Here is a 27,303-nt window from a genome sequence, read left to right as displayed (position 1 = left end):
CAATCTGGATTACATGAGCTTTGAAAATAACATCTCCCAATGCCTGATTACAGTTCTGGTTAAGCACAAATACTCAAACTCTGCTCTTTCCACTTCTTCACACTTTCACACTCTTTCACACTTCTCCTCTGCTACTGAAAGATCAATTCAATGTTTGCACACGTAGATGCATCTCACAAATGATTGTTACATATATTTATACAAATCATCAACCTATATTTCAAGGTCGGCTAAACTCTCAACACAAATTACAAAATAATAACCTCACATGCTACAACAATATATGCGGACCAAAACAATGTCGGCTAAGACATAGTCTGGACCCAAATTAATACTACAAATACAAAACACCTCAAACAATTACATGTCGATCATCCGCTACATTCTATAATCATCAAGAATGTCACATAACACGAAGAACACCACCAGATCAAGAAAATGATCAATAACACACACAACGGTCAATGCAGACCATCAACATGGATAAAACACGATCTAGAAACATCCACAAGCAACGTGAATCACCACAAAAACAACTACAACATCACCACTCACTAGAATATCCATCATCATTATACAAAACCTCAAGAACACACGTTGAACTGACTGATAAACTGAAAGATTCACTTGTGGACTTTCAAATCATGAACCATCTAAATTGAGGATATATATGAACATCCCAAACACTCTGCCAAAACTGCAAACCAAAATAATACGATTCCTAAGCAATGTGGAGCACAAACCTTAATATCGAATAACATGAACAACTGAATATCAACCACAATATCAAACCTCATAGCCCGATCAAATCATCATGCAAATCACTAAAACTTCTGTTGAGTCAACTAGAGATAAGCATCTCTAAACCCATCAAATTGCAACAACTCAACTGCAACACACTGACCAAATCAACTCATTTAATCTAACTGCAACACTGGAATACACAAAACAATATGTTGACATCAATGAAAACACATCATTCCAACAAACTTCTCAACAATATCCAAGAGTGGGAACTGCGAGGTTTATGGGTTGCTACCTAGCAAACACTAACTCTTGACTCTATCGTGATATTGGGTGAAAGTGAAATTTGGGAAAATCAAACATAGCTCCAACATGTTAGGATTTCATTGATAGGGAAAGTGCGATAAGGAGGAAAGGATTTCCTATGGGTAGGGAATTTTTAAAAACGAAGTAGGGGGCAACATAATGAAATAGGTTTTGTAATAGCACCTAAATGGTCCCAATTGATATTATCAAAACCTTAAATATATACTTTAGAAGGAGAAAGGTTAGAGGTATTGACACAAATATTCTTTAAGGTTAGAGTGATTGATATAAATATTCTTTAAAAAGTTGAAAGACTACAAATATTAAGGATGGAACCATTTTCCATTAATTCTCATTTAATGCACATATAGCTAATACCAACCACAATGAATTGAGGGAGATTGTTTTGTTAGATATCATATAAAGGATCTTAGCAGGTGTGAAAGTGATGTCCATTATATCAATATAGATGCATTCAATTAAAAAGCTATTTTAGTTAGTTTTGTCCAACATGATACACAAATATTCTATAAGGATTTTTCAAATAACTCACAATAAAAAGGTGAAGTTTGAATAAGATCCCCAAAGTAAATCATATCTTGTGCAACCTAAATTTGTTTAATAAAAATGGTGTAATTATTTATTCTTATAGGATATAATTACACTTTACTTAAGTTAACTTAGGATAATGCATCTCATCGTAGTTTGGATATGAGACACTTAGGGAAGTGTGCACATATGGATGATGCTTGTACGAGAAATTCCACCTTTTGTGGTCTTATCTTGCTATTACATTCCACATTCGGTGATCCACCTCTTGTGGAATATTATATTATTTCTCCTACCTACCCCTACTTTTTCTTACCTACCATTTTTTCTTATTGAGCCACATGTCATGATTGTGTGCTCACATATCCATTTGGCCTTGCCTATATAAGCAGGCCCATATTCATTGTATTGGTTAATCCACTTGATCATTTGCATATTGATGAGAATACAGTTTGTTCTTGTCAAACTATTGTCTCTCTTTTGTGTGCTTTTCATTGTTCCCTTGATATTGGAAAAATCTCACAAAAAACATACTCAATTGTTAGGGGGAATACTAGAAGTTGATATAAGTATAAGGTCAAAGGGAGGAAGAGAAACATAAGCATGATTATTTTTCTTGTTTCACCAAATATGATAGTTATGACATATTGCATGGAAAATAGTAAGAGAATGAGCCTTAAGTGTAACCATATGATAATAAAGGATGAAGCAAGACAAGCTAACACAAGAGAGTTCCTAGGTTCATAAGGAAAACCTTGGATAAGGATAACCGAGTGAGAAGATGAGAACAAATGAGAAAGCCAATGCATGCATATTTTAGGAAGATGAGAGAAGCTAAACCTTGGTGGTTATTGTTGATGAATTTGTGATTAAATTTCACCACAATGGGTATAATGAGTCTACTTGAATACACACAAACTAGGAGAATTTGTGCACTAGGAACATAAATTGTAGGGGAAGGAGATAAAATAGTGTTTTAGATCATCTTCTAGCACATTATCCATTATGGAACTAGAGTTGATATTTGACAATACATCATCGTAGAAACAAAAAATATGTATGAAGAGAAGGCAAGATGATAATAAATTGATCAATCAAAATGTCATTCTCTAAAGTATCCTTATAAAGGAAAATTTCCTCCTCTAAACAAAAAGAATGAGTGGACAAAGAAGAGAAGGATGCACACCCTAAGACGAGGGAGAAAATAGATGAAACTCATCATCAACAAAAGTAGAATAAGAAGAAAAGTTATTAATGGAGACATGAGACATTTTGGGAGAAGAGGAATGGGAAGAATTAGTAAGGGTTTCCATAGAGAAGTCAAGAAAATAGAGTGACAAAAGAAGAGCTAAATCACTATTGTAAGGAAGTTAAGTAGCGAAACAACTTCCTACACTAATATTGAGAGGAGGGTAATGCAAAATTTTTACAGATTTTTATAATAGTTATGAAAAATTAATAAACATAAATAGCATGCACACCACAACAAAGTGATTTACATGGGGAAAACCCTTTCGAGAGAAAAAATTCACAATCCAAAAGCCACCCAATCTATTGTTAAAAAATTAACAACAAATTACAATATACTTGCAGAGCAAGCTTCTCATAGGAGTATCACCAATAAAGATCCAGAGGTAACTCAACTGATATAAGACTCTTACATGCAACCTCCATCTCACACACCTAATATAGAGGAGATACAATACATTAAACTGCCAAATGGTATTACAAAACCATGGGCTAGAACCACCCAAGAGTGGTGCCCATCTTATCTCAGATACAATATCACCTACGATGTGTCAATACACACACCAACATGTGTAACTCCCTTTTACAACTCATTTACGTGTCCAACATATTTCTATATTTCCTAACTTTCAGAGGCCATAACTTTTGAATTGGGTGTCCAATTGACAAACTGTTTGAAGTGCTAGAAATCTTGCAACATGATCTATCAATACATAACCTGCTATGATGATTATTGAGACTTTTAAGTTGTTTTAGAGCCTCTAAGGCCCTCAAAATTTACTTTAAAACTTTCATTCACAATTGTAAAAAAATGTTTAAATATCTTCAAATCTAGACATTGATCTTGCAACTAAAATTTATTGGCATGCTCGTCTAGCCAATTTGAAGATTTGGGGAATTTTTTTGACCAATTCATGCTCAAATGAAAACTTACTAAAAATAGTAACCTTATGTATATGCAAGGTTGAGACACCATTTTCCTAACAACTATCACATACATGGAAGGAAATATCATTATCATAAAATTTGTGAAAAAAGGGTAGAGAGATAAGGATGAAAATATATCCCTAGTGAAAAATAGAAAGAGAATATTGTTGGAGTAAATATTTTTTACTCATGCTTAAGTCTATCTTAGGCATTTATAATTTCATATTTTATGTTTCATTTAATGTTTTTAACTGGGTAGTTGGCTTCTACCTACCCTTGCATCCTATTGAGACACTTATTCACATCCCGTGTTCTTGTTGTGAAGGTCAATTTTTTTATGGTTCATATAGTCAAGTGTGTTCTATATTGTCCATTGGAGTTAGTAGGACAATCACATTTTCCTAAATACTAAAATTCATGATTGTTCTATGTTGAGAATAACCTAGCTTATAATTCTTTGTTGACTAGGTGTTCAAGTTACCTACCTCTTAAGTTGAAACTTAAGTCCTTTTCAACATTGTTTTACTGACCTCTTCATGCTAGCATCCTATTATGATTTAGGTAATTAAAAGTTCCCATGCCTTATGGTGTCGGTTTGATTAATTATTTCCTAGGTATTAGGCCATCAACCCCGCGGTCCTTTAAAAATCTCCGCATGCATAATTGTCTCTTAAGTGATTTGCCTTCTTGTTGGAGCCTTTTTATGTCGTCGGGTGCCCTTTTGAGCCTCAATGACCCAATGATGATCTTTTTGGTCACTTGAAACCGTTGGAGGTTGTATATTTTTGGAGATCTTCTCTATCATTGGGCGCCCTTTCAAGCCCCACTATCAATTCAACTGTTCATAGTTAGAGAAATGTTGGTTTCGGTGGATCCAAAATTTATCATTGGAGAGGTTTCTACCTCCCAACAATATAGTGATGAGAAACACAAAAGGAAAATAGTGGGCCCTCCCGAAGAGGCATTGGTGGGCCAAATGGGATCCATCAGTAAAGATAAGTTGTATCATTGAGACTATTTCTTGGTCCCAATGACCCAACAATGAGTTTGGCAGCAAGTGAAGGTGACTTGGTGGTGCATGTGTATGATGAGTTGGATGACATTGAGCACATTGTTGGGACTTTTCTCATTGTTGGAATACCTTTTTTATTCCAATGACCCAATGATATAATTTAGAATAAAGTTGTCGTTCATTGTTGGGACTCACGTGCATTGTTGGAATCTCTTTCGAGCCCCAACAACTCAACAACCTTTGTAGGTGAAAAAGTCACATCACTAGGGATATTTAAAATTCATCAATGATCGTTGATCTTTCTGATTGATGATGAAGATTCAAACAATGCAACCACTCCACTGACAATGTTAGCCTCTGCATGAGTGAAAATTGATGAATAGGATTGTATGAAATCAATCAAGTTTTGCATTCAATTGTGATGTTAAGTAGCTGGAAATCCTTTATACACCTGGGAGAAAGAAAGAGAAAGTTCTTAGAGCATCTAGTGTTGAAGAAAACAAGTTCTTGCGGAGTTTTACAACAACAAGTTCCCTATTTTTGTGTTTTTATTGTGATTTTGCTTGAGAAAGTTGGTGAATTGTGTTCTAGGATTCAATAGTTATCCCCCAGTGTGATAATTAAAGCCATAAATAGGGATTTTGTATCTGCATACTATGAAACTTCTCTTGTTTTGTAAAAACCCTACTAAGAATGACTAGTTCTTCATAAGCCCCTTCCCATCCAAAACCCAAGAGATAGAAAAAGTAATCCAGGAATGCTAACAAGGATTTAGTTGAATAATTACTTGGCTCTACTGCAAGACCGAGGCACACCCAAGTAGTGAATCCTAATGTAGAAAGGTTAGAGGATCATCATAGAGGCCTAGGGGATGCCTGGACTCAACATCAAGGGTATGAGTTATTCGGATATCATTACAAAAAGATGTATAGGGATAGACCTATCTATAACCTTTGTAGATTGAAGTTGGCAAAATTGGTAGTCCCTGATGTGTTTGTGAATGTTGAATTGATGAGAGCCTTGGCTAAAAGTTATGACCCGAGTAGATAAGAAATCCACTCTATGGATGGGTTTGAATTTGTTCCAATAACAAAGGATTATATTTATAAATTATTTAAATTGGATACAAGTGCAAATTTAAAGCTCGATTAGGGAGCCATCTAGGATGATTATAAAAAAATAAAAAATAATTACAAGAGATGGAGGCTGCCTCATGGGGGCTTCACTGGCTAGGCAATATTATATCACGTGCATTCATATGGGGGGTTTAATATCTCAAAAATAAAAATAAAACAATATATTGCCTATTTGGTGAAAATAGGGGGGTTTTTAATTCGGGTTGTGTATTGGGAGGGGGTGACAAAAAAGGACTTTAGGGTAATATTTTTTGAAAATAGGGGGATTCATTAGTATGCCATGAATTCATGTGATATAGCCTAGGTTCACTAAGTGAAGTTCTCATGAGCTTCCTCACTACAAACTAGAGATAATGGAAAATTGAGGGTGTTATTTGATGACGAGAAACTACCTTTTTTAGTTAAGTTGTTTGAGGAATATTCTGAGTATACTTACTAATCTTTGTGTCAAGTGTTGGGTTTAGATGCCCACACAAAAATGCATTTGATCCAAATGGTGTTAGCTAATAATATCCAAATACATGATGCAAGACCCTATGACTATGCATAATTCCTTGCTAGAGAGATCAACAAAAGTTTGGCTTCAATCAAAGGGAGTGATGATGTCATTGTTTTTAAACATTATTTAGTGTTGATGTGTCGCATTTTGTATGAAGGTCAAGAGAAGAACATATGGAAAAGTCCATTGAGAATAAAGGATGAGGATGATTATGGGCATGTATGCTAAATCCAAATGTGGACTGTAGTGTCCACCATTGACTTGACTTGATTTGACTAGACTTGACTTTTATTTCATGCTTGATAGACTTATCTAGACTATTTATGATGTTTTGGATTATGACTATATTAGTGTTTTAGTACTCATTATGACGCTAGACATTATTTGGATATATATTATTTTGATGATTTATATGGATGATGACACTATCATTATTGATCATGTGATTTGATGGATCATATATATATATATATATATATATGTTGATGGATTCTATATGCTTACTATATGATGGATTATCGATAGATAAAATGGATCATGGATTTGATGTTATTATGATTTCACTAACCTTATTTCATGATCACATGTGATAGGATGTTTATGGGACATGTTTGATTATTGTATGCCTGTCTTCATGAGAGGGACGATGTCACATCACTCATTGCGAGCGAGATGTGTTGTTGTGATTCCCTATCACTTGTTTGTTATGAGATATATGCATTTTTGTTTTTTTTTGTTTTGTGGTTGCAGGATGTGCAGGTACTAGACACCGACTCCACCTAGTTCCATAGGTTTGAGCGTGTCTTTAAATCCCAATGGCATGTGATTCAGAGATGACATGAGTTCCCTTCATATACTCTAGGTCTAAGTTGTTCACTTTGAGTTGTCAATGTCTTGGTGTAATTTTCCATGTCAGTTAGTGAATTGTGGTTTGTAAGTATGCTAGTTATTATTGATTTATTTGATGTATTTATGTGTGATTTTATGGATATTAATTTTTAATTTAATTGATTGGATTGCTCGCTTTTGAGTATTTAATTATTTGATTATTAATGTTTATTTATGTTGATTAAGGTCTATGTAATATTTATTGTTTAATCTTTATTGGAGGATTGACCATTTATTTGATAGTTATTTATTTATTTAATTATGTTTATTTATTGATTATAGTTTAGTTAATTTATTTAATGTTTACTATTTTATTTGATTCTTTAATTATTTTATGAGATTTGAATTATTTATTTATTATTTTCCATTTGGATTATTTATTTGTGGCTTATGATTTATTTATATAGTTTAGCTTTTAATTATATTGGGGTGTATAAATACCTTGGGGGTAAATAATAATATTATTCCCTACTTGATTTTGTATAAACATGTTTTATATTTATTCTACCTACCCTTTACTCTCATTGGATGAATTTGAAATGAGAGATTAAAATTATACTGTATGGTGGGTTGGTAAAATATATTCCAAAAAGGAATATTTTGATTGGTTCTCGTGGAGGCTAGGGTTTTGGTTTTTGAATGGCTTTTTATTTTGTTTGTCGAGCTTGTTTTCGGGTTGCTTCTTCCAGAAAGTTTTCAGCAAAAATTTCTTTGGCTCTTGGTTTTTGGCTTTTGGAATTGCTGGAGCTTGGTTGATTTGGCTTTTGGATTTGGTTTGGAGCGCTACTTCAACTTCTTCCATAACACAGGTTGCAGGTTGGAGCTCTTTCACTCTTTGTATTTTTAGTTTTACTGTTTTCTGTATGCTTCGTGTTTGCATACTGTATTCGGGAGATGGGATGAAATAAATCTTTATCATATAGTTTTTATAATGTTAGGAAGTAAATATTTCTAAGGGATTTCTATGTTATAAATTTTTACTTTAGCTTTCTTGGAAATTTATTTATTCGTGGTCTTGAGTTTGGTTTTTGTCGTGAATGCACGACTCTATGTGTTTTCTACTTCCTTCCTGTGTGAGTATGTTGGATTGCTTGAGTGCATATTGATCTCCTTTCTAGGCTAGAATGTTTTGTGATTTTTATTTGGTTTTATTGGATTCTCTAAGAGTCTCATGTGTATATTTTTGAATGTATTTGTGAGCTATTGTCGTGATGGTATGTTTCTATATAAATTTTATTATAGGTTACCAATTCTTATTTTGTTTATTTCAACCTTCTTGTTAATTCTGGGCGCTTTTGTTGAGCCTGTATTCGGGCCTTATGGTTATGTCTTCAATTTTATTTTCATGCCGATAATTTTTTCTGAGTCGTGCCATGTTTCTGGCAAATGCGCTGAAATAGTGAATGCTCTAAAATCCTTTGTATTTGCGCTAAAACTTTCTGTAAATATGTTGTTTTATATTGCAAATGCATTATCTGTTTCTACGAATGTGTTGTTTCTTACTATATGTGATATTTAATTTTGTATATGTGTTATTTGATTCTGTAAAAGCACTGTTTGTTCTGACAAATGCATTGTCAGTCCAGGTAAAAGCACTGTACTGCTTAACAAATGCGTTGTTATGTCCTATTTTGGTATTTTGATCAATTTTTCTCAGTTTATCTTGGATTTCTGGATTCGATTTTATATTGGAGGCTTGATTTGGGTCTATTGATGTTTTCCAGATTGATACCTAATCTGATTTGCTATATTTTATTGGTTTTTATGCATATTTATCTTCCTTGTTGTTGTTATGGATGATTTGGTACTCTCTTCTATGTTGATGTGCTATGATAGAGAGATAGTTGTCTTTGTTGTTCCTGAACCAACAAGTGAGTTGGCCTTGCTGTGGTTTCATCTTTATGTTGGTAACAGACTTGATGGCTTGTTGTGGCCTTTATTGCATTGTTGGCCAAGAGGCTCATTTTGTACTACTTGTTGTTATGGCCATTTGTATGATCAAGAGTATGTATGGTTGTATTTGGCTGCTTATGGATGTTATGTTTTCAAATTTTTATGTTGGATTATAGTCTCTTGTGATTTATTTTGTTTGGGCCATGTTGGGGGGAGTGAGATTCTTTGTGATGATCAGTATCACAAAAGATAGGCTTGCATGAGGTTCCTTGTAAGGATGCATGAAGTCTTGACCGTCGGGGCACATTGGAAGTTTATTATGATTGTAAACAAGTGATAACATAATAATAAATTAATGGGATGGGTAAATATTTCACTAATCAAGATAATAAATAGTTGTGAGCCCCATGACTTAATCCTAGGGAGGATGTTTTAGGATAGGCATGGGAAGGCCATTGCAATGGCAAGTCAATCTCCCTTGTGTTGGAAATATGCCTTGAATTCGCCTGACTAGTGTTCGGGTTGATCGGTGTAACTTACCCCGATGGAGCAACTTGTGGGAAGGTATCGGGTTGTGGACTTTTCCTATCGGTGTAACTCTAGCCGATGAACATGTTGCAGGCAAGTATTGGGTTAGATCTACCTGATGTATCTTCCTTGTCTGGTTTATCGGTAATCGAGATTGCTTGTTCGTAGTTATGTCGATGGCTGATGAAACCTTCTTCCTGTGATCGGTTAACAGGTGAGAAAGTCCGGGACGATCGAATGATTGTCGCTATACTGCTATGGCGAGATGCACGAAGGTTATCCATCGCAGCTTGGTGACCAGATGGTGGGACCCGACAAGAGAGAAGCTCAGGCAAGTTAACGAGTGAGCAAGTCCAGGATGATCGGACGATTGTCGCTATACCGCTATGGCGAGATACACAAAGTTTATTCCCCATGACTTGGCGACCATGGTGGGACCCAGCGACAAAGAAGAGCTTCATTTTGGGTGATTAGTGAGGCCATGCTAAGGTGGCAAGGCAGGGACCCCAAAGCCAATCAAGGGGTGCCACGTGGTGGAGCACAGAAAGAGATCAAGGAAGATCAGACGATTGGGATAGCTATTTGGTTGTCTTCCCGATGACCCGATGGAATTTCCTTCGGTGATCGGGGTATCTTCAGAGATCGGGAGAACTAGTTGTTTGCTACACCGATACCCAATGAGGTCGCCTTCGGTGATTGAGTTGACTAGATGAAAGTTACGTTGAAGTCCGATGAAGTCGTTTACTGCTGATCAGGGATTAGGGTAACTTTTGAGTGCTGGTTCCGATGGGCCGATGAAGTCATCTACTGCTGATCGGATATCGGGGTAACTTTTCAGTGCTGGTTCCGATGGCCATTAGGGAAGTATCCGACTGCAGATGGTCGCCCAGACCAAAGTCTAAAAGACTAGTAGGTAGATACTTGGAATTTTTCTGTTAGTGGATTTGAATACGAACCGACCTGACTTCCGGATGAAAGTGGGATAATATGTTTTCAACAAGTTCATGAATGGAGAGGTTGTTACTCGATGGTTACGTTCCAAGGTCGTTATACAAACTGACAGAGGAATGTTTGGTTGGATAGATGGCGGTTGCCAGAGATGTAATCGACGAGCAGAGCGAAGAAGGGTGTGCATGAAGGCTGTGTGGAGGTGATGGTTTTATAAGTAGCCAAGTCGATGTGTCTGCATGTGGTGAGAACAGAGTTCTGAGATCCGAGTCTAGAAAAGAGGATTTGATAACTTTATTGTAATCGTGTTGTTTACTGAATAAAGTGATCTCTCTTTGGTGGTGGGTTTTTAACCTGTAAGGGTTTTCCTAAGTATATCTAGTGTCTTTCTCTAGTGCTATTCTGTCTGGTTCATCTTAATCTTCTATCTGTGCTTATTTTAACGTATTGCAAACTGAAATTGAAATACTTCCTTGCTTGCTAATCCCCTTACAATTGATGATAGGAGAGCGTTTTCCGCATTGTGCTTGCCTTACACCTTGATCTCTCATAGGTTGAGATGGCTCCACATGTCTATCAAACTTATGCCTTGTGTATAGTATTTGTTGTGTTAGAGGATGGCATGTGATGACACTCCACTCCTACATGTGCCCCCTTGTTCATTTAAGGATATGCCTTGTTGATATGTATTTATGATTTGGTGTTTGTAAGCCTCTGGGAGTTTCTTCTTGTGATTATTTGTGATAGGTTCATGCTTGAGAGTCCTTGTATGTGTTATCTCTTTGGTTGTTGAGTGTCAGCTTAGGTTTAGAATGCGTGTTGGGACCTTGTAACATCTCCTAGCATAGGGGGTGGTTCCTTTGGTTCCACATGGTCTGGTAGTTAGTGCTTTTCAACCATTGGGATGTTCTCTTGGATTCGTCATGCGTGGATGTGGATTCTTCTCATTATAGGAGCATATAGATGTTCTCGTAGCATATTTATGTAAAGGATATCTTGGAGTCATGTAATGTATTACCTTGTAAAAGTAGATGAAATCATGTGTTAGGAATGAGTTGTACTCATGATGTATAATTCATATGATTGTAATTGTATTGTAGTTGGTATTTAGGATTATGACACGATTTGTAATATTAGAACCATGGGATGTAAGGTGATGTTCTTGTATAATGGATGTAAATGACTTTAATGTACTTAGTTGTTGCAATGGATTTACATTTGTAATAGAATGGATTCATGTTATTGTTGTATTAGTTTAGATTCCATGGTTATCATCTAGAAGTAGACTTATATGTGAAAGATCCTTGAGTAAATGGAATGAATAAGATGTAGGAATTGTGGTTGATAAATGGATATCATGTAGATAGGATGTCATTCATGTGATTGCATTGGAAGCTAGGAAGTGTGCATGGGATATAAGATGATCAAATTAAAGAGAAGAATTAAGATACTTGCATTAATGCATTTAGGATTCAAGATAAGGAAATGATCATGTTAGGAATTTTAATGCATGTGTAGTATGGATAAAAGATAAGTATGAATGAATATGTCTAAGCATTAGTATTGCAATTACCATGGTAGATGGATAATGATCATGTCGTTAGGAAATGGTTAAGGGATAAAACACATTTGGATTTGGTACGTAAAATGAACATAGAAAAGGGATTAGTCTTGCATGGGAAAAGAAAGCATAGCATGTTAGATATAGAGTGCATCTCATAAAGGTTTAATGATCAAGTAGATTGCATATCATAATGGAAGAAAATATATATGTTGCGTTTGGATAGGATTAAGGATTAATTGATAAAAAGTGTAGTAATCAAGTGAGTAGATGTTATTGCTTATGGTAGTTAATTAAGTAATGACGTTAAAGTACCCTAGAGAGATAGTTGTAATGGTTGAGATGTTATGTTATTCCGCTTGCGTAGCTTAGTTGATGTGTTTAAGAATCATCTTCCTTATGTTTAATTGCTAATAGATATAAATTATAAATGGAGTTATGCATTGAATTAGTTGATATTTAAATTTTTTTAATCTCCATTTAGTATGTTAGATTCTTATTTTCTCTAGGGTATTTTGGTGGGCATTACATGGACTGCTATATGGGATAGTTGTCCATGTGATAGAGCATACTACTCGGATTTTGAAGAATTCTTTGTAAAATAGGTAAATATGGAACTAGGCCATCCTTGGAACTACATACCGTCACCTGGAATTCATAAGTTTTTAAGGCCCCAAAACAAGGAGACAAGGGTCACATTGACCATAATTAGGGAGATTGGTATGTGTAGACGTATAAATCTGACCATCTAGTTAAATAATTATTTATTATTTATTTAATCACATTCCTCTATTAATTAAATTATATTCAATTAATTTCCCCCACATTCCTCTATTTAATTAAATAAATTATTGAATTTATTTAAAATTCATCTAACCACATTCTAGTCTTTAATTAAATAAATTACCTTTATTTAATTAAATCCCCCATTTTCCCATTTAATTAAAATATTCATCCAAGAATGATTTATAAGGTCTATCATGACTATCTCTCACCGGTTGTACGCATATACTGTTATCAAGAAGTGCATCTACGGTTTGTTGGACTAATTTCTTTTGATCAAGCAATAAATCCGGTATTAGAAATGCACTAGTGGTTTCTATGAATTGTAAAACATTATTATTTCGACGGATAACCATTTGATAAAGTTCATTGAGATCCGAAGTAATCACTCCACCTTCATTTAATTGAAACATTGGCCTCAGGTCAGGAGGAAGAACTGGTAATAGGCATAGAACCATCCATTGTGGTTCTACATTTGTTCGAAGAAAATATTTAGCAAATCTCATTTGTCTAACCAAAAGATCCTTTCTTCTTCGAAGTTTTTGAATTTTTTGCTCCTTAAATTGAGCATATATTTTTCTATTACTAAATTGATTCTCTGGCTCCGAAAATAATATAGATATTATCTCATCTATTTGCTTCCATTCTATATATGAACGATCTATAATCATTTTCAGATCTAGACCAGCTAATTGTTCTCTGATATCTTTTCCTCCAGTGGCAATTTCTCGCTCTTGAACTAGCCCAAAATCCCAAGAGAGATAATAAGAAACCTTTTCTGCCCAATATTCATACTTAGATGGACGTAAACCCTAAAATCACAATAAAGTTGTATTTTTAGCTGTGGGCCTAATAATACAAACATTTGGATAGGTTTTTATAATCTGTCCCCCCCCTCAGAATCAGACATGAAAGTTTCCTCTCATCCGGATCAAGTAACTATATCGAAATGGAAAGTGATTATGTATCATTATGCAAAAAACTATTTTTGGCTCTCTATTAAAACTACATAGTTACTCTTTGCTCAAGTTCTAAGTGAATTCGATTATTGGTTTACGATTCGTATTATGACATAAATATGGAATTAGTGAGTAGTCTCCTCCCTTTTGAATGATACATTTCTTTGTGAAAGACCTTCAATTCATTTGAAATTCATAAAGGATTTACTTGTTTGTATTTGGTTATAATCGATCCTGTAGGTTTCTATTTTACTTCAATGGTTACAATACTATTTGAAGCATATGTGCGATGAATAGACTCCTATAGCCATAACTTCTTTTTGGTCTAGAATAAATCAAGGATAATAAAAATGAAACTGATTTTTCATTCCACTTTTTTTTTATAATAAAAGAAGTATTTTTACGAAGTCTAATTAGCAATTTAATAATATACAAGATATTAACCCTAGATTGATTACTCTTTATCAACATCTTTTTAAGATGGTTTTAATTTTGAACTTCATACTACTAGTCTTCCCGAGGGGCGTGTCACAGCTAAGGGCATCCCAATTAGATTGAATAGGATGATAGTTCCTACGGATCTGTATAATTGGATCTTGTGATCAAGTCACACATTGCAGTATACTGGCTCTTCTAATTCTTTATGAGTTTTATCTAATAGATCCATAATATAACTGGGGCGTCGTTTGAAATACCAAATATGTGTTAGAGTATTCAGGTATTTACTTGATTAATTAAACAATATTTGTTTAATTATTTAAGTTCCCTTTATCTCTTTTACACAAGCTAACTTTAGGTGCATAATAATTAATTCTTTTATTAATTATTATGTGTAAGCCTAGGTTTTCCTTTTTAGGGTTTCTTGACCTATTAGAGGTTTATTCTTTTCATTGTATTGTAAGGATTATCACATTACACATTTTGTGAATATTGAGCTCTCATCTTTTGGAGCATATTTTCTGTGTATTTGTTTTATCTGTTATTTGCTTCCTTGCTTCTCCTTGTAACAGGTTATTTAGCTTGCAGAGATCATCTGGGCTCCTATGGTGTTGTGTTTCTCAACTCTCACATGGTATCAGAGCTTCAGATCTATAGCTATCTGTTCTTGTTTTGAGAATTTTTGCATTGGAAGCAAGTCTGGGGTTTCAAGAAGTTTTTCTTTTGTACTTAGGGATAGGCCTTTTTTTCTGAGCACTTTATGCCTAAACAGACCTCACCATTGTGCTCAGAAGGCCCAAAAACCCCTATAGTCATATAAAACTTGACCATTTTTGGCTCTTGAGCCTCTGGGAGTATTTTTTCTCTAGTACCATGCCATACGACCCTGACATGCAGTTCGAGAATTTTTATTTTTTTAATTTTATGCCTTTTTACGGCATGCAGGCCGATTTTTTGATTTTTTGAATTTTTTTTTTTAAAAATCAAAATTAAAAAATCTTCAAAAGGCGAAAGGATTTTTTTACAAAACAAATCAAAAAACGAAAAGTTTTTTTTGGGGTGCAGGTTCCCGTACCTTGCCGCCGGTTTGATAGTCTGGCCCCCGCCGACCCTGTCAGACCAGACCCACCATCGTCGATGTTCGGCCCCCTGCCAACCCCCAGCCCCCGCCGCTGTAGCTCCCCGCTGGCCCTTGCCGCCCTCCGCCGCCGCACCCCGCCGCCCGCGGCAACTCCCCGCCGACCTCCCTGCCTGGTGCAAGAGCACCTAGTCATGCTTTACTCTCCATTTTTGTATTTTCATGCTTAAGTGTTTGTAAGTGTTGTAATAGGTTTTTAATTCTATCATAGGTCGTTTTTAGTCATTTCATGAGTGTTTGATCTCATTTTGTGCTTGAGAGATCAATTTTTCTTTCTTAGGACTTGAACTATCAATTTTGCGCTTCTAGGCCTAAAAGGGCTAAAAAGTGGAAAATTGCCTTATAAGATTAGGCATGCTTTGGAAAGCATTGAAACATGTTTATAAAGTGTTTTTAATCATTTCTAGGTGATTTTTGAAGGTTGGTTGTGTTAGGTTGCTCAAATTGCCATTTGGAGCAACAAAAGTTGTCATTTTGCTTGTAAAAGTTGTCATTTTAGACACTTTTTTTGTAAAAAGAAGATAAAAATGTCTTATGTCCTTACAAGAATTGATAACTACCTCCAAATACTATATATATGCCTCCCTCTTCTTTTTATAGGGTTGTCGTTTGTACTTTCTATCATAATCAATCAAAAGAGCAACAATTTTCATGTTTTTTTTCATGTTTTGCACTCCATTTGTATAGTAGCCCGTACTGGGACTTCTCATTTTCATGGTGTACATTTTGGGTAGTGATTGTAATGTATATTCAATGCTATTAATGTAATTAGATTGCAGGTTTTGTGTTTGGAAGTGGGTTGTACAAAAAGTTTCATTTTTGGCTCTTTTGTTGCCCTGTTAAGGGTTTTGGCCTCCAAAATGCATCAACTTGTCTAATTCCAAGTTTGGTGATGCAGAGAATTTTGGAAAACCAATCACAACTCTAGGATCATGTTGATCCATCCATATTTTAATCATGATAACAATTCATTGGAGGCATATTTCATTATTCTTCAACAATCAATCAATCAAGAAAACATAAACTTAATCCAGGTATCAAACTTGCCAACTTGTTGTTCCTTTGGATAGACCTGTACACAAAGGTCTACAACTTTCTAACCAAATTTAAACACCTCAATCCCTTTGATCTGACCTTGAATAATTTGATTACAAACAACATATCAAAACTTTATCTACATCCAATGGTTCGATTAACAGTCATGACCTCTGCATTGAGACCCATTTCTGTTGTTCCCAAACAAATCATGTGCATGCCCAGTCTGCCTAGGGCATCAAATATCTTTCAAACAACAAACCAAAATGATCCCAAAATAATTTCACATGAACCCTTTATGAATTTACTTTCATAATACGCAATCCATTAAATTTTCCAATGGTTTAATCATTATATAAAGATAAACCATTTCCTGCAACTCCATTGAAGATGGTTTAAACCAGTTTTCACCAAAATCTTCATAACTTCCACAAATATAAACACAAATGACTCAGACCAAAGGGAAAAGAAAGAGGATTCACATATATTTTTAATAATTCTATTTAGAGGTCTTAATCATCCCATATGAGTTCATACTATATGCTGCAACATGACCGTTCTCAAGAAATATCAAATTTGCAATTAACAACTTTCACAAAAAATTCCATAACTTCTTCATTTCTAAACATAATCATTGAAAACTAAAAGGAAAAGAAAGGTAATTCATGTATCTAACTATCCATTATAAATATACAAAGGTTTCTAGGCCATACATGGTCTTACAAGGCCTGGAACCAACATAAAAACTGGAAAGCCAATCAAAATAGCAATAGTAGAATGCACCAAAATGTATCAAAATGTTCTTTCTTCCCTTTCTTCCTTTTTTTTTTTTTGGAATGACCATACAATGCCTTTTTATAGAATCTTGGTCAGTTTGGACCTTATAACTACCTCCAATACCTTTCAACTTCCCATTTACAACTTTTAATGCAATTTTGCATTATTGCATTTTTGCCACTTTTCATCTTTTTGACAACTTTTGTGACATTTTCACAAATGACCCCAAAACTTGACAAAAACCTTATAAACATATCAAATAACCCTTAAATGACCTTTTACAAGCATTTATTCCCTTTCATGACATGTTTACATCATTTTGACTCTTTGACCCCACTAGGTCCTAAATGGACAACTATGCAACTGTTACACAAATGGCTCAAGTAGCCTTACATTATGACTCCATTGGATAAAAATGAACTCAAATACATACATATATTATTTACAAGTCTTAAATGACCCAAATATACTCAGATAGTAACCTTGGACATCCTGATTGTGCTTCTACAATGGGGTGCTCCTGCACCATACTACCGGCCTTAAAAGTTTCCAAGTCTCTTGGAAATGAGGGATAGAACCTGCAAGAAGAATTACACCAAAAAATGTTCATCATTTTTTTTTTTTATTTCAACGTTGCTTCTTTGTTTCTCTTTGTCTCTTTGGGTTCTCTTGATGCCTTTGCTACTTTTTTTTGTCTTCTACTTCAATCAAAACTCCCATCAATGGAGTTCATACTGGCTGCTCCTCAAGATGTTGCTCCAAACATAAATCCACCCTCAATGCTGCACCAAACTCACCAACTACTTTGCCTCACCCAGGAGTCCTTTCCTTGCCTCTCTCCCTAGATCTTTTGGCAACCCATTGGACCTTCTTCTCAGGCCCCTTGCACCATCTCCTATGGCCCCATGACATACATTCATGTCTACTTACTTGCAGCTAGTGGATATACATCTACAACCAAAACCATTAGCAAACCAAAATACCAATCACTTGCTCAGCCCAGACCTTTTGCTGAGCTCTGATACCAATTCGATGCAGAGAATCTTGGAAAACCAATCACAACTCTAGGATCATGTTGATCCATCCATATTTTAATCATGATAACAATTCATTAGAGACATATTTCATCATTCTTCAACAATCAATCAATCAAGAAAACATAAACTTAATCTAGGTATCAAACTTGCCAACTTGTTGTCCCTTTGGATAGACCTGTACATAGAGGTCTATAACTTTCTAACTAGATCTAAACACCTCAATCCCTTTGGTTAGACCCTAAATAATTGGATTACAAACAACATATCAAAACTTTATCCACATCCAACGGTTTGATTAACAGTTATGGCCTCTGCATTGAGACCCATTTCTGTTGTTCCCAAACAAATCATGTGCATGCCCAGTCCGCCTAGGTCATCAAATATATTTCAAATAACAAACCAAAAAGATCCCAAACCAATTTAACATTAACCCTTTATGGATTTAATTTCATAATATGCAATCCATTGAATTTTCCAATGCTTTAATCATTATATAAAGATAAACCATTTCCTGCAACTCCACTGAAGATGGTTTAAAACCAGTTTTCACCAAAATCTTCACAAATTCCACAAATATAAACAAAATGACTCAAACCAAAGAGAAAAGAAAGAGGATTCACATATCTTTATAATAAATATATTTAGAGGTCTTAAGCATCCCATATGAGTTCATACCATACGCTGCAACATGATTGTTCTCAGGAAATATCAAATCTGCAATTAACAACTTTCACCAAAAATTCCATAACTTATTAATTTCTAAACATAATCACTCCAAACCAAAAGGAAAATAAAGGTAATTCACATATCTAACTATCCATCATACATATACAAAGGTTTATAGGCCATACATGGTCGTACAAGGCCTGGAACCAACATAAAAACTGGAAAGCCAATCAAAATAGCAATAGTAGAATGCACCAAAATGTATCAAAATGTTCTTTCTTCTCTTTGTTCCTTTTTTTTTTTTGGGAATGACCATAAAATGCCTTTTTATAGACTCTTGGTCAGTTTGGACCTTATAACTACCTCCAAGACCTTTCAACTTCCCATTTACAACTTTTAATGCAATTTTGCATTATTGCATTTTTGCCACTTTTCATCTTTTTGACAACTTTTTGTGACATTTTCACAAATGACCCCAAAACTTGACAAAAACCTTATAAACATATCAAAGAACCCTTAAATGACCTTTTACAAGCATTTATGCCCTTTCATGGCATGTTTACATCATTTTGACTCTTTGACCCCACTAGGTCCTAAATGGACAACTATGCAATTTTTACACAAATGGCTCAAGTAGCCTTACATTATGACTCCATTGGATAAAAATGAACTCAAATATACATACATATATTCTTTACAAGTCATAAATGACCCAAATATAATCAGATAGTGACCTTGGACATCCTGATTGTGCTTCTACAATGGGGTGCTCCTGCACCTTTTGGGCTCACATGGATGGACTTAGACAAGTTGTATAGCTCATGTATAGTGTATAAAATTCATCTTTTGGTCAGGGTTGTGCAAAGGAAGTGTTTTTGAGTCCATGCTAGGCAAGTTGGAGATGAACTTGGCTAGCAAATTTGAGAAAGACTCAGATAAGTTTGTGCTCAGAGGTCAATTGAGTGAACAAACTTGAGGAAGAGGTATGCACTATCATTCAAGGGGTTTTGGATGCATTTGGAGCTCCAAACAGTGTGCTTTTCATCTTGCAAGTGTGTGTTAACTTTAGTTGGCAGCAAGCATACATTTTTTAGATTTATGACAGTCAAAATTGGTCTCAGTGCAAAGATGATAACTTTTTATTTCAGCGTTGGATCTTTACAAATTTTTGATATGTTTATCTTAATATAGTTTTCTAAAACTTCACTGAAGCGATTGGAATATTATTTTCTGATTTGGAAGTTATTAATGTCTGAGTGTGTTGAAGTAGTGGCTGGCAGCAAGTGCCCAGTTTTGAGAAATTAATGCCTTTGTGAATCCAAGTTTGCTTTAAGAACACATTCATACTTTGGCATCTTGTAACAGGACTAACAAAGATGATTAGAGGTTGATATATGCATTGATGAAGTTTTCTATGGTGATCTAACCTTTCAAAGTGTAGGAAAAACAATGGTTTTGTCAGTGACAATATTTTTTTAAATCATTTTAATGTTGTATGGCAAGTGTTTGGTGTAATGACAGTGCAGGGTAGAGTTAGAAAGTAGTTCAAAGTGATGGGGCAAAGATTATAAAAGAGTTTGGAAGCTTGGTGTGTGGTGGTTGAGTAACTTCCTTTGTAACTTGAGAAAGCAAACAAGAACAATGTTGCATAACACACAATAGTGAGGTTGTTTGAGGAGAAGTGTGGGTGTTAGAGTTTAGTTGAATGTTGCCAACACAAATTGAATACAATAAAACAAAAAGAATAACCTTGGGTCCATTTGACAATTAGATCAATTTAGGCTCATTGAGTAACTTCTCACTCAATCTCCCTATCATAGTGGTATCAGAGCACAGTAAGATTCAGGTGAAAAGAGAAAACAAATTGACTTAGGATCACTAAAATCTTTAGAAGAAAACATGGTGACTAATGCTGAGTTAGCCAAGAAGGTCGAAGACCAAGAAGAAGAAAATAGAGGACTCAGAGAGAGGTTGGAGCAGCTAGCAGTGAAATTAGCTGAAGTAGAAGTCAAAATTGAAGAAGTCCATGATAAGGTTGGAGATTAGGGCAAAATGGTGGCAATAGAAGATGAGGTTCCCATACCTGAACCTGTTATTGAGCAAGAACCATTCTTGAAGGCTTTGAGAGCTATGAGTGGTAAAATCTTAGAGGGAGTGGCTCTTTTCAGTGGAAAGATGGATCCATATGCTTTTATAGAGTGGATTGAAGGCCTAGAAAACCATTTTGAATGTGATGGAATAACTAAAGTACAAAAGGTTAAAGTAGCAAAATCAAGGTTGAGAGGGGCAACCTTAACTTGGTGAAAGTTCATCCATGAGGAAAGGGTGAAAGAAGGTAAGCAACCAATAGCCACCTGGAAAGCAATGATATACAAGATTAGAGAAACCTATCTTCCTGAAGACTATGAAATCCAACTACATAGGAAAAGATAAAATTTGAGACAAAAAGACTTAGATGTCAGTAGCTACACTGAGGAGTTCCAAAAACTATGCGTGAGATCCAAAGTAGTAGAGGATGAGAGTATAAAGGTAGCAAGGTATTTGAATGGATTGAGATGGAACATACATGAAGAGATGAGTTTGTTATGTCCACAAACAGTACACAAGTGTTATCAACTAGCACTTAAAGTGGCAGAGAAGATTAAGAAAAAGCAAGAACAAAGCAACAGAGGTAGAGGTAGGGGTAGAGATGCTAGAGGCCATAGAGGCAGTTTTGGGGGAAGAAGCATAGATCAACAATCCCAAGGAGAGTCTAAACTTATAGAGCAAAGTGGGGATTCTCAGAGAAAACCCAACTATAGGGGTAGGGGATCAAGCAACCCATGTAGGGGTAGATCTAATGGACCAGGGAGAGGGTCCTACTTCTCAACCATGAAGTGCTATAACTGTCAAAAGTTGGGCCACCCTGCCTATAGATGCCCAGAGAAGCCTCGTTCATCCTATGGTGGTGAGAAGAGGGTAAACTATGTTCAAGAAGATGGAAGTAATACCAAAACTTTAGCATTGAATCTAGCTTCAGAAGATGGTGAGAGTTTAATGATAAAGAGAGTGTTAATGAAGAAGCCACACAATAAAGAGGTCTCACATAGAAGAGAATTGTTCAGGATTAGGTGTAAAATCATGGGAAAGGTGTGTAAGGTGATCATAGATTCAGGATCCACAGATAACATCATATCAAAAGAAGTAGTAAGCAAATTGAAACTACCTAGGACGCAACACAAGGAGCCATACAAAGTAACATGGTTAAACAAGGGACAACATGTGATAGTAAATGAGCAAGCCTGGGTAGATTTCCACATAGGTGAATACATGGATAGGATTCTATGTGACATCATTCCTATGGATGCTTGCCACCTACTGCTGGGTAGACCATGGCAGTTTGACAGGAAGGCACAACATGATGGGGAAAGAAAGTCCTACTCATTTTAGAAAGATGGAGTAACCTATCAGATTCAATCCCTCAATGAAGAAGGAGAGAGCAACAACAAAAAAGTGCCTAACACCTTGTTAGTGGATGAGAAAGAATTCATAAAAACACTAGAAGAGGGTGAAGGAATTGGCTATGTACTCATAGTGACACCTAGAGAGGAAAAGAAGGACAAACAAACTGAAATCCCACAAGAAGTGCAACAACTTCTTGACAATTTTAAAAACATCATAAGTGATGGAACACCAACAACTTTACCACCTCCTAGAGCCATAAGTCATCAGATTGACTTCATACTAGGAGCTTCTTTGCCAAACAAGGTAGCCTATAAGATGACTCCTAAACAAAACAAAGAAGTAGCAAGACAAATTCAAGAACAGTTAGACCAAGGGTTAATAAGAAAGAGTATAAGTGCTTGTGCAGTACCTATAGTGTTGGCACCAAAGAAAGGGGGTACATGGAGACTATGCATAGATTCTAGAGCTATAAACAGAATCACTATATGATATAGGTTTCCCATTCCTAGAATAGAAGACTTGATGGATTGTTTAGGGGGTGCAAAGAACTTCACAAAAATAGACCTGAAGAGTGGTTACCATTAGATCAGAATCAAGGAGGGTGATGAGTGGAAAACCGCCTTCAAGACAAATGAGGGCCTCTATGAGTGGCTAGTTATGTCATTTGGTCTTTCTAATGCTCCCAGCACATTCATGAGATTAATGAATGAAGTTTTGCATGATTTTCTTGGCAAGTTTGTTGTAGTCTACTTAGATGATATTCTCATTTTTAGTAGGACTAAAGAAGAGCACTTGAAGAATTTAGCTATTGTATTGCAAAAGTTATCTGATGAACAACTAACCATAAATCTTGAAAAGTGTGATTTTATGAAGCAAGAATTGGTCTATCTCAATTTTGTTGTATCAGGTGGAGATCTGAAAATGGATCAATCTAAGGTTGCAGCCATAACAAGTTGGCCAACTCCAAGAACAACAAGTGATGCCAAAAGCTTTCATGGCCTAGCACAGTTTTACAGAAAATTCATCAAGGGTTTCAGTGAGATTTGTGCTCCAATGTTGGATACCATCAAAGGGGGTGTTAAGGTAAAATTTCAGTGGATAGATGCATCTAACAAGGGGTTTGAAATGCTGAAAACCAAAGTTTCTTCACAACCAGTACTCATACTTCCTAGTTTTGATAAGCTTTTAATTATTGAATGTGATGCTAGTCATATTGCTGTAGGTGCAGTTTTGAGTCAATAAAATAGACCAGTTGCATTCTTTAGTGAAAAATTAAATGATGCTAAGAAAAAGTACTCATCTTATGATTTGGAGCTTTAAGCATTAGTACAGGCACTTAGGAAATGGAGATACTATCTCCTTCCTACATAATTTGTTGTTTACACAAACAATCAGGCATAAAGTTTCTTGAATTCACAGGATAAGCTCAGTCATAGGCGTGTTAAATGGGTTGAATACTTACAGTCTTATACTTTTACTCTTAAGCATAAGAAGGGCCAATGTAACAAGGTAGTAGATGCTTTGAGTAGAAGGCTTCTCATAGTACAGGAGGTACAGGTACAAAGTATTGGTATTGATTGCTTTAAGACTATGTATTCTGATGATGATGACTTTGCTGCTATATATAAAGTTTGTTCAGATTTTGAGAACCATTTCCATCATGAGTATGCTGATTATAATTTGCAGAATGGTTTGTTGTTTAAAGGTGGACAATTGTGTGTGCCCAAGAGATCCATGAGGGACAATTTGATTCAAGAAAAACACAATGGGAGTTTGAGTGGACATTTTGGTCTCAACAAGACCTTAGAATTGGTGCAACATTTATACTATTGGCCTAAGAAGCAGCGTGATATCAGGAGGTATGTGGAGCAGTGTATGGTTTGTCAGAAAGCCAAAGGTACCTCTTCCAATGCTGGTTTATATCAGCCTCTTCCTATTCCTACTAGACCTTGGGATTGCATCAATATGGATTTTGTAGTAGGATTGCCTAGAACTAGAGCAGGTTTTGATAGCATCTTTGTTATTGTTGATAGATTTAGTAAAATGGCATACTTTGTTCCTTGTAAGACTACACATGATGCAAGCCATATTGCTTATCTTTTCTTTAAGGAAGTAGTTAGAATCCATGGCTTACCTACAAGTATTATTTCAGATAGGGATGTTAAATTTCTTGGTCATTTCTGGAAAACATTGTGGAAGAGATTGGGTACTAATCTTTCTTTTGGTTTAGCTTACCATCCTCAAACTGATGGCCAAACTGAGGTGGTAAATAGGACTCTTGGAAATCTTTTAAGGTGCTTGACAAAGGAGTATGGACAGAGTTGGGATCAACTCATTCCATAGGCAAAATTTGCTTACAATGATAGTGTGAACAGGTCAACTGGCAAGAGTCCTTTTCAGGTGGTTTATGGTATGTACCCAAGGGGTGTTATGGAGTTGAGAGATCTTGGTGATTTTCAGCAGAAGAGTGGAACAACAGATGACATGGCCCAATCCATGAAAGAAGTTCATGCCCAAGTAAGGAAGTCTCTTCAAGAAGCTACTCAAAAGGTTAAGGTTTGAGTGGATGCAACAAAGAGGGAAATTCAGTTTTTAGTTGGTGATTATGTCATGGTTCATTTGAACAAGTCCAGATTGAAAAAAGGAGTTCCCAAAAAACTCCAAATGAGGAGGATAGGTCCTTGCAAAATATTGGCTAAGTATGGTACTAATGCTTACAAAATTGATTTACCTACTGATCTTTCTTTGTCTCCTATTTTTAATGTTTCAGATTTGGTAGCATTCAAGGATCCACTTCCTCAAGAGAATGAAAGAGTTTCAGATGTGTACCAATCACTTTCAGACTTGCCTTTACCTCCTCCATCCATTCCTCAAGCTGAAAAGGTGTTGGACTCAAGAGTGTACAAGAAGACTCGCCATCAAGTGTACATGGAGCATCTTATCAAGTGGAAATATAAACCATTTTTAGAAGCCACTTGGATACATGAATCTAATTTCTCTAAGTCTATAATTCCTTCTTCTTTTCTGCCTCAAGGGGTCAGATGACTTCTTTGTCTTTGGGGGAGTATGGTGCAGGAGCACCTAGTCATGCTTTACTCTTCATTTTTAATATTTTCATGCTTAAGTGTTTGTAAGTCTTGTAATAGGTTTTGAATTTTGTCATAGGTTGTGTTTATTCATTTAATGAGTGTTTGATCTCATTTTGTGCTTGAGAGATCAATTTTTCTTTCTTAGGACTTGAATTGTCAATTTTGTGCTTCTAGGCCTAAAAGGGCTAAAAAGTGGAAAATTGCCTTATAGGCTTAGGCATGCTTTGGAAAGAATTGAAACATGTTTAGAAAGTTTTTTTAATCATTTCTAGGTGATTTTTGAAGTTTGGTTGTGTTAGGTTGCTCAAATTTCCATTTGGAGCAACAAAACTTGTCATTTTGCTTGTAAAAGTTGTCATTTTAGACACCTTTTTTGTTAAAAAAAGACAAAAATGGCTTATGTCTGTATAGGACTTGATAACTACCTCCAAATATTATATATATGCCTCCCTCTTCTTTGTATAGGGTTGGATTTTGTACTTTCTATCATAATCAATCAAAAGAGCAACAATTTTCATGTTCTTTCTCATGTTTTGCACTCCATTTGTATAGCAGCCCATACTGGGACTTCTCATTTTTGTGTTGTACCTTTTGGGAAGTGATTGTAATGTATATTCAATGCTATTCATGTAGTTAGATTGTAGGTTTTGTGTTTGGAAGTGGGTTGTACACAAAGTTTCATTTTTGGCTCTTTTGCTACCCTGTCAAAGGTTTTGACCTCCAAAATGCATCAACTTGTCTAATTCCAGGTTTAAGCTCCCATGGATGGACTTAGATAAGTTTTATTGCTCATGTATAGTGTATATAATTCATCTTTTGGTCAGGGTTGTGCAAAGGAAGTGTTTTTGAGTCCATGCTAGGCAAGTTGGAGATGAACTTGGCTAGCAAATTTGAGAAAGACTCAAATAAGTTTGTGCTCAGAGGTCAATTGAGTGAACAAACTTGAGGAAGAGGTATGCACTATCATTCAAGGGGTTTTGGATTCATTTGGAGCTCCAAACAATGTGCTTTTCATCTTGCAAGTGTGTGTTAACTTTAGTTGGCAGCAAGCATACAATTTCCAGATTTATGACAGTCAAAATTGGTCTCGGTGCAGAGATGATAACTTTTTATTTCACCGTTGGATCTTTATGAATTTTTGATATGTTTCTCTTAATCCAGTTTTATAAAAATCCATTGAAGCGATTGGAATATTAGTTTCTGGTTTGGAAGTTATTAACGTCTGAGTGTGTTGAAGTAGTGGCTGGCAGCAAGTGCCCAATTTTGGGAAATTAATGCCTTTGTGAATCCAAGTTTGCTTTATGAACACATTCATACTTTGGCATCTTGTAACAGGGCTAACAAAGATGATTAGAGGTTTATATATGGATTGATGAAGTTTTCTATGGCAATCTAACCTTGCAAGTGCAGGAAAAATAGTGGTTTGACAGTGACAGTTTTTTTTCAAATCATTTTAATGTTGTATGGCAAGTGTTTGGTGTAATGATAGTGCAGGGCATAGTTAGAAAGTAGTTAAAAGTGATGGGGCAGAGATTATAAGATTTTTGAAGTTTGGTGTGTGGTGTGTGGTGTAAGAGTAACTTCCTTTGTAACTTGAGAAAGCAAACAAGAACAATGTTGCATAACATGCAATAGTGAGGTTGTTTGAGGAGAAGTGTGGTTGTTAGAGTTTAGTTGAATGTTGCCAACACAAATTGA

Source organism: Cryptomeria japonica, chromosome 10 (assembly GCF_030272615.1).
Source record: "Cryptomeria japonica chromosome 10, Sugi_1.0, whole genome shotgun sequence".
NCBI classification, from domain to species: domain Eukaryota; kingdom Viridiplantae; phylum Streptophyta; class Pinopsida; order Cupressales; family Cupressaceae; genus Cryptomeria; species Cryptomeria japonica.
Note: the sequence above shows the minus strand (reverse complement) of the source record.